The sequence below is a fragment of the Equus przewalskii genome, chromosome 25 (assembly GCF_037783145.1).
Source record: "Equus przewalskii isolate Varuska chromosome 25, EquPr2, whole genome shotgun sequence".
In the NCBI taxonomy this organism is placed as follows: domain Eukaryota; kingdom Metazoa; phylum Chordata; class Mammalia; order Perissodactyla; family Equidae; genus Equus; species Equus przewalskii.
This window is the reverse complement of record NC_091855.1, coordinates 37,110,736-37,119,609: the sequence shown is the minus strand read 5'-3', so window position 1 is coordinate 37,119,609 and position 8,874 is coordinate 37,110,736. Positions and strand designations below refer to the sequence as shown.

The window sequence follows — 8,874 nt, the reverse complement described above, 5'->3', positions numbered from 1 at the left end:
GGTGTGGGGGCCCTACTGTGAGCTGGGATCTTGGTGTCTTTGTGCTGGACGCTGAGGGCCCATGGTGTCGTGGTGGAAATGCACCCAACAGGCTACAATCCGGTGGGTGGTGGTCTGCCAGAGGCATTGGCCGGGAGCGCAGAGCAAAGCAAGGAGCATAAGCCCTGTTGCTCTTTTCTTCCGTCTATAAAACTATAAAAAATGAAAAGAAGACAGTTCTTGGAAAAACAGTGTTGTGTCACACAGGGACATGGACTCCAGTCAACTCAAGGAAGGGCTTTGTGCAGATCAGTTCTCTCCAGAGGACACAGGCTGCCTTGGAGGATGTGCTCCATGCTGCTGATTTTCATCCGTTCACCAACCATCCCTGGCATCCTCTTCCTTGCCATCCATCTAAGCATCCATCCTTCCATCCATCCATCCATCCATCCATCCATCCATCCATCCGTCTATCCATCTATCCATCTATCCATCCATGCATCCATGCATCCATGTATCCGTGCATTCATCCATCCATGCATCCATTCGTTCATCTAAGCATCCATCCTTCTGTACATCCATCCGTCTATCCATCCATCCATCCATCCACCCATCCACTCACCCACAAATCTGTCTTTCTTCCATCCAGCTACCTTTCCATCTACCCAACCAACCATCTATCTGTCCCTCAAACATGTACTGAGAGCCCAATCCATATCGATCTCTTTATTGGAATCCTGGAAAAAGCTGAGTACGGATCCCGGCCACTGGGGGACTCCTAGGGCAGTCAGGGAAGCTCAGCTCTCAACCTAGGGCACGTGGAAGACTAGCTGGGCACAGTGCCCTGGAGGTTCCTGCATGGGCGAGGCAGGACAGGGCCATCCAGAGAGGCTTCCTACTCAGACGATTTCTGGTTCAAGAGCCATTCTAGTGACCTGTCTGAGGTTTCAACCTCAACTGCAGATTACTCAAAGGGCACACCTGTCTGTCCAGCCGTGACTGTGTGTGTGCATCCCCTGTGCCCGTCAGTGCTGGGGATTCAGTCGGACCACATCCGGTTCCCACCGAGTGCGCACCCTTGTGGGGAAGACAGACAATCAGCAGATACATATGCGTCAGACAATAATAAATCCTATGCAGAAGCGTGCCGTTAGGGAAGCAGGTGGAGAGACTTGGGGGGATGGGAGCTGGGGGTTGGGCTGTTATGTAGATAGCATGGTCAGGGAGGCACTGCCTGACCAAGAGCTGTTTGCGCAGACTCCTGCAGGCAGTGAGGGTCTCTGTGTGAGATGTGCGGAGGGCACAGTAAGGGTGGTGGAACAAGCTTGGCGTGTTCCAGAAAGAACCAGAAGGCCAGTGTGAGGAGAACAGAGTTGTCCAGGAGAGGAAACCTGAGGCATCGGGAGCTGGAGCAGAGGGGCCACCCCGAGGCCCAGTCCCTGTGAGCGAGACATGATCTGATTTGCATATTAAGAGGCTCATGTGGGCCGCTCAGTGCAAGAGTGGAAGCGGTGCCAGTGGAAAGAGATGTGCCAGCCTAAGGGGGCAGAGGCAGAGAGGAGAGACTGGAAGATGCTCCGCTGCCCTCTTTAAAGATGGAGGAAGGGGCCATGAGCCAAGGAATGTGGGCAGACTCTCGAAGCTGGAAGAGGCTTCTGGAAGAACAGTGCATTCTCCCCTGGAGCCTGCTGACACATTGATTTTAGCCCAGTGAGACCCATCTTGGACTTCCGACCTCCAGAATTGTGAGAGAATAAACGTGTATTGTTCTAAGTCACTGAGTTTGTGCTAGTTTGTTACATCAGCAGGAGGAAAAGCGGAGACTGGTTTCTCTGACACCTCTCTCCCTGGCTTGCCTGCTCACCTTCTTCCTGCGTCTCCACCTGGTCTTTCCTCTGGGTGTGTGTGTGTCCTCTTCTCATAAGACACTGGTCAGATTGGATCAGGGCCCACCCGGAGGACTTCATTTTAACATAATCACCTCTTTAAAGGCCTGTGTCCAAATACAGTCGCACTCTGAGGACCTGGGGAATAGGACTTCAACCTATGAAATTTGAGGGGACGTGATTCAGCCCATCGCACCTTGAGAGGTACTGGCCTTGCTCTCCACTTACTAACTGGGAAACCCAATCTCCCGGAGGCAAATGGTCTCACCTAAGGCCCGTCACCAGCATGTGGCTGGGCCATGTCCTCCATCTTGTGCCAAAGTTCTTTTTGCCACCAGCACACGCTGCCCGGAAAGCAGAACGTCTCATTCCCCCACTGCTGGGTCCCATCCCTGCAGGCGTAGCCCATCAGTGACAGATCGCCTGGCGAGAGGCGGGCCGCAGCCCCGTTCCCCGACCTCATGCTCCATCATGCGTCGTCCCCTTGGCGGTGGCCTCGGTGTAATCAAACATCTCTGAGTCAGATGTGGCAGAATTAACAACCCTCCATGTGGTATAAACAGAGTCTAAGTCAAATGCCAGGGGAAGGATATTGCCTTTTAAATGGGTCCTGACAGCTGTGGAAAATATTATGCCCAAATAGAATCCTTACATATGACAGACATTAATTCTTAAAGGACCCCTAAACGGGTCCTCTGGATCGTTTGTAAGATTTTATTTTATTATGGATTGGATGTATTGAAGTAAGACTATAATCTTATTGTGCTCTGACCTCTGTTTTTATAGCTCTGTATAAACAGCAGTTACTATATTAGATGGAGAGATGTTTACAGATGGAGAAATAAAAACACGCCGATTTACTGTGCTGGCGAAACCTGAAACCAGCCCGAGGCAGGGCCTGGGTTTTGTACGTCAGAGGCCCGGTCCTGATGCGAGCAGACAGTTTTGACGGGCAGGAACCCAGAGCAGGGCACAGGCCCTCGGTTCCTTTCGGTGGGGAGGATGCAAGCTCATGGCTCCAAAGGGTCAGGTCCTTGCCCCCAGCCTCCTCTCCGAGTCTGGACCCAGGCCGTTGGGATCCCTGGATGGACACGCGTGAGAAGAAGGCTCATGCACTAGAGGGGCCTGCATTTTTGTTGCCCCCTCGATGCAGAGGCTGTGCAGACAGGAGACTCAGGGTCCGGAGCAGGGCACACCTGGCCTTGGTCCTGGCTCTGAGCTGCATGATTCTGCGACCTTGAGCGGTGGAACGTGGAGTGAAAACACCTGTCTGATAGGGTCTCGTGAGGAATGAATGAGTAACAGACAGAAGGAGCTAGGGAATGAAGAAAGTTCCTTCCCTCTCCTTTCAAAATCCTGTTCTATTTTTGTAACGGTGGGCCCGATAGTTCCCGGTGAGCGGCCTTCTCATGGTGGCCGTGGGACGCTTCATGGAGTCCACTAAGGCTCCCCGGCAGAGTCCCCCCCTCTGTTCCTTCCTTCCTAACTCAGTGCATGGCCTGCCAGCTGGGGACAGGTGCAGGGAGAAAAGGAGGCAGAGAGAGGGATGGGCTGTCGGGAGTGGCGACGTTAAAGTTTCAGGATGGTGGCCAAGGAAGGCTAGCTGAGAAGTTAACCTTTGAGTGAAAACCTGGAGGAGTTTTCCATGAAAAGCCCGTGGAAGCATTTAGGAGAAGAGGCTTCTAGTGAGGGGGCACAGCAGGCCAAGGCTGGGAGGCAGGCATGAGGGGACAGCAATGGGGATAAGGTCGGGGACATGACAGGGTCAGACAGGGTCAGGTGTCCAGCGGTGTGTGTGGCTGGGTCACAGCAGTGGTTCTTCTGTCCACCTGCTGGCTGCAGCACAGGGCCAGGCACCAGGGTCCTAATGGCTCCAGGTGGGCAGGCCCCTGGAAGAGCTTGGGGCTGCTATGGACTGAGTATTTGTGTGCTCCCCGATTCCTATGTTGAAACCCTAACGCCCAACGTGATGGCATTAGGAGGCAGAGCCTGTGAGAGGTAAGGAGGTTTAGATGAGGTCATGAGGGTGGATCCTCCATGATGGGATTCATGTTCCTTTAAGAAGAAGAGACACTGGAGTTCTCTCTCTGCTCACACACCAAGAAGAGGGCATGTGAGCACACGGTTAGAAGGGGCAGCCACCTACACGCCAGGAAGAGGGGCCTCTTCAGGAACCAAGTCTGCAGGCCCCTTGATCTTGGACTTCCAGCCTCCGGAATTGTGTGAACTGAATATCTGTGTTGAGGCCACCCAGTCTATGGGATTTCATGGCAGCAGCCTGAGCTGACTAGACGGGGGCTCCCAGTGTCAATCACGGCTCAGACAGGGCTGTCATTTAGTTAGCAACAGCCATTCCAAAAGATCAGCCAACAACTGCCAAAAGCCAACCATCATTGGGAAGTTGTTAGAATGGTTTGTTGAGTAATTTCTACTATAACTAATATCATCTGGTTTGTATACATATGCATATACTAGAATAAATTAAATACTTTTCAAATTTGTATCTATATATTGATTAATGCATTAATTTATGTGACCACAATAGCTGATGGATATATTGATTATCACACTGTGTGACCTCTAAGTTTGCTGCCAGCTTCAGCAGTCGCTAATTTTCTCCTTCTGCCCCAGCATCAATGTTCGAGACGTCTATCTCACCCCTACCCTCCCCACGCCAGCTCGGGGCGGGGCATCTTCAAGCCGCAGGCGGGCCCCTCCGTTTTTGCTTTGCTGACTGCCATCTGCTCCTCCCCCACGGAGACTCATCAGTGTTCTTGCATCCTTGCAACAAAATGTATTGTGCATCTGCTTGGGGCAGCCCTGTCAAGTTGCTGGGGAGACAGTGGTGAATAAGGCAAAGACCCCCCGCCCTCGTGGAGCTGACAGTGAAGGGGGAAGACTGACAACGAATGGGATACAGAAATACGATGCACCCTCCATGCCTGGTGACAGTGAGTCTAAGGAGGAAGGCGGAGTGGGGAGAGGGGATGGGCTGGGCTGGCAGTGATTCAAGGAGGGCTCCTTTGATAAGGATTTATCCCTGCTGACATGAAGGCCTTGATGTGCCACCTGTCCTGGGTAGTTTGTGACTATTTCTTATCCCAGATCAGGGGATTTTAGGTGCAATAAAAAGTCTGTAGGGAGAGAGAAGAGCCGGGAAGGAATCTCACCCATCTGTACAGCATTGGGTGTTTGTTAGCATCTCTGGGGCCTCGCATGGGCCCAGGGCAGGCGAACGCACTGTGCCCAGGGAAGCTGTTAGAGGCCCCGGGGTCAGGCAGTAACTTCAGAGGGAGGGAGCAGATCTGTCACCTGCAGGCAGGTGCCATTTCTAGTCAGACTCCGGGGCAGCGCGTGGGCCTTCCCTTCTCGGGGCCTCCAGGTCACCTGCCTCCCCTCCGCTTCAGTCCTCCCTGTCTCACGCCTGCCCTCCCCCCGAGGGTGGCATTGGAAAAGAGAAAGGAAATTATGGTTCTCTTCAAATAGCCAATGGCCTGGAACACGGGGGGAGGCCTGGCCCGGTTCTGGATGATTCCAAACAGCAGTGGACGCTGCAGCTCCATCCAGAGCCGTCTGAATGAGGAGCGCTGTCCTGGAGGGAAGGACTCTACGGCGACGCTCCCAGTGCAGGTGTTGGAGCAGAGATGGGAGGAAGACAGTCTGATGGAGAAGGTGGACGGGGCTTCCCCCACCAGGCCGGGAGCTGGACTCCTCGCTCCTCCTGGATTTGAGTGTTCGCGAATCCAGGGCAGAGGTTCTCCCCAGGAGCAATCCTACCCCCCAGGGGACATTTGCAATGTCTGGAGACATTTTTGGTTATTACATTGTGTGTGTGGGGAGGGTCATTGTTCCTGACGTCCAGTGGGTAGAGGCCAGGGATGCTGCTAAAGATCATACAATGCTCACTGCAGCCCCACACAGCAAAGAGTGGTCTGGCTCTGTGTCCACAGGGCCGTGATTGAGAAACCCTGGTGCGGGTAAATGTCCAGCTCTGACGAGAACCTCAGAAGTCAGAGCCCTTTGGAGGGGGGAAACTGAGGCCCAGGGAGGGGAAGGGCTTACTCCCCATGGGTCACGTGGTGAATCAGGGGCAGAGCCGAGATTAGGACCCCACTGACTCCTCCTCCACTGCTCTTCCCCCTAGACCAGGCCAATTCAGTGACCCCACTCACCTGGGAGAACCCTGGTCTCCACCAGCTATTTGCCTGTGTAGACAGTCAGTGCCAGGTCTAGCCAAGGGTTAAGACAACACCATACCCACAGCCTTGTTTCAGGGGAGACGCAGTCCCTGCTTGCTGTGTGGCCACAAGTCGGGAGCCAACTTTCTTTTTTTTGCTTTCCCCCACCAGAATCTGGCCCGAACTCAAACCAGGCTTGCCATCTCCTCCCTGAGCCGCAAACCCATCAGGCCTCCTGTGCATCCATCTTCGGGTCCAAGGGCAGCAACGCTGGCACGGTCTCCGCCCCTAACGAAAACCAGCGGCTCCGCTGCCTGTGGCCTGCGGCACAGTCGGTAGATACAAGGTTGGGCCTCTTTGGGACAAGACGGTTCAACTGAAGGTTCCTCTTCTCTAGGTTGTTTGGGATGGGTCAACCAGGAAGGTTTTCAGCACGGGCTCTGCATGTGGCCATCTCCCCAAATGCCTTTTTTGAGATGTAGAGGCAGGGTGCTGAGCTTCGAGCGTCCAAAAGCGTCAGCAACAACTTTGTGAGGAGCATTTTCTCTTCTCACACCTCAGATCACATTGGAAACATACAGGGTCCTCCCTCGGAATCTGGTGCAAAAATGAGGCACCGGGGAGGGCGCCTGACTTATGCGTGCGTTACCCAACCGTTCCAGAGGGGTGGGCCGGGGGCTTCCACTCCCTGCCATGGACGGGAGCGGGGTGACTGGTCCATGGCTCTGGGTCGCCTGCAGTTTTCCTGGCTGAGAAGCAGCCACCGCGGGCAGGTATCACCTGGCGTCCCAAGGAAGGAGGGAGGAACGGTGGGCATGGGGAGTCTGAGCCGGGGCCGCCCATGAGTTCCATCTTTTCAAATTGTTACTTTTTTTTACCTTTTATTTTGAAGTATAATTATAGACTCACAGGAAGTTGCAAAAGCGCTACCGAGAGGCCCTGGGTCCCCTTCTCCCAGCTTCCCCCAGCGGCGACATCTTTCCTGACTGCAGCGCAGGCTCGAAGAAACTGGGGCGTTGTTCAGCACAATGCAGTGACCGAGATACAGACTTCGCTCGGCTTCCACCAGATTTGACATGCGTTCATGTGGTTTTATTTCTTGTACCTCTTTGTGTGTCATTCCACGACCTTTTCTCCCACGTGTAGATTCGTGTAACCGCCACCAGGCTGGCGATCCAGACCACTCACCTTAAGGATCTTTCCTCCAGCTTCTCCCAGATGGTCACGCCCGCCCTCCTTGTGCCTGAGCCGGAACCTCTGATCTTTTCCAATCTCTGTAGTTGGGTCACATGGAATATGCTATATACGGGGGGACACACGGTATAGTAACCCTTGAGAACGGCTTTTTCACTCAGCGTAATGCGCTGGAGATCCAGCCCAGTTTGTTCCTTTTTACCACTGAGGAGGAGTCTGCGGCCCGGGGGGACCACAGTTTGTTCAAACAAAATTGCCAAGTCTGCCCAATGGGTGGTGGCTGTCCTAGACACGGTGACAAGGAATGACTCAGCCTCATCCTGGTCGGTGGAGGACACACCGTGGTCAACAGCAATGCTCTTCCTAGTCCCTAATTCACATGTTTTGTCAGCACATTTATTTGGCACTGACTTTATGCGGCATGAGCAGCACAAAAGAGCCCCAATTCCAGATGTCCGTGAGCTTATGGCTCAGGGGAGGGGACTGCCATTTAATAAATAAATAGGAAAATATATAGTTATAAATTGTGAGAACGGCTTTAAGGAAAAGAGCGGGATTCTGGGAGAGAATGCAACTTTGGGTGGTTTTGGCAGTCTCACGTGAGCAAGATGAAGAGGCATTGGCTTGTGGGGAATGGCATTCCAGGCCCGGGAACAGCATGTGCAAGGGCTCTGAGGCTGGAAAGAAGTGCACGCGTGGGAAGAATGGATGGAAGGCAGAAGTGCTGAAACATGATCCAGGAGTCGGAGGCGAGGGTAGGCCAGATCATCTGGGTCCTCGGAGGCAGAGCGTTTTATCTCCAGGGCAAGGGGAAGCCTTTAGAGCATTTTAAACAGGGACAGGCATTGTACGGTTTGTGTTTTACAGACAGCACCGGCTGCACGGTGGATATTGGACCACAGGAGGTGAGAAGAGATCCCAGAAGATTCATTGGGAGGTCACATTGGCCTCCTGTGACCATGACTGTGGTGGCCTGTCCTAAGCCTTTGCCAGTGTGAATTAAGATTGGAGAGGTTGCTGCTCAGGAGGGGAGCTGAGGTGACCTGTGTGTGGAGGGGGTGGAGGTGTGGTGGGCAGGAAGCTGCGCTGGCCTGCGGGTGATGGGGAAAGTGCTACCTGCGGTGGCAGAGAGCACGGAAGGGTTCTGGGAGACTGACTGAGTTCAGATTCTGGCTCTTGCATTCACTGGGTCCGTTTCCTCATCAGTGGAACTGGTATAAACAAGATCTGGGGGGCCGTTGCAAGACCAAATGGGATGGCACGTGCACGGCACCTGGCGCAGTGGCAGAGGCAGCAGCCACTCCACAGTTGCATCGTCTCATCTCCTCTCGGAGGGCAGAGGTTCAGCCTCATCACGCCAGCATCTGGCAAGTGCCTGATGCACGCCTGTGCTCCATTAGGGCTCGTTAATTTCTTCTCTCTCCTTGAATCCCACCTCCAGGGACACGTGGACAGTGCAGGGTGGCTGCAGGGCGGCTGCGGGGCATGGGGGCACGGTGCAGGGGCCTCAGGGGACAGACGAGACTGCCTGGGGCCCTTTGATGCATCGGGCCGGAGCATTGCTTCTATCATTGTTACAGTGCGTGATTTATAGGACACAATGCCCGCTGGGGCCTTAAAAAGTGTGCCCCCAGGGA

General features: G+C 53.9%; 1 long non-coding RNA gene across 1 annotated transcript; it reads left to right on the top strand.

Annotated features, from left to right (window-relative positions):
* The first annotated feature begins 1,800 nt into the window (after window positions 1–1,800).
* Window positions 1,801–7,761, top strand: LOC139079336 (uncharacterized). The gene is made up of 3 exons (XR_011532896.1): window positions 1,801–2,069; window positions 4,497–4,816; window positions 6,215–7,761. It is a non-coding gene; the product is annotated as an uncharacterized lncRNA (long non-coding RNA).
* The last annotated feature ends 1,113 nt before the right edge of the window (window positions 7,762–8,874 follow it).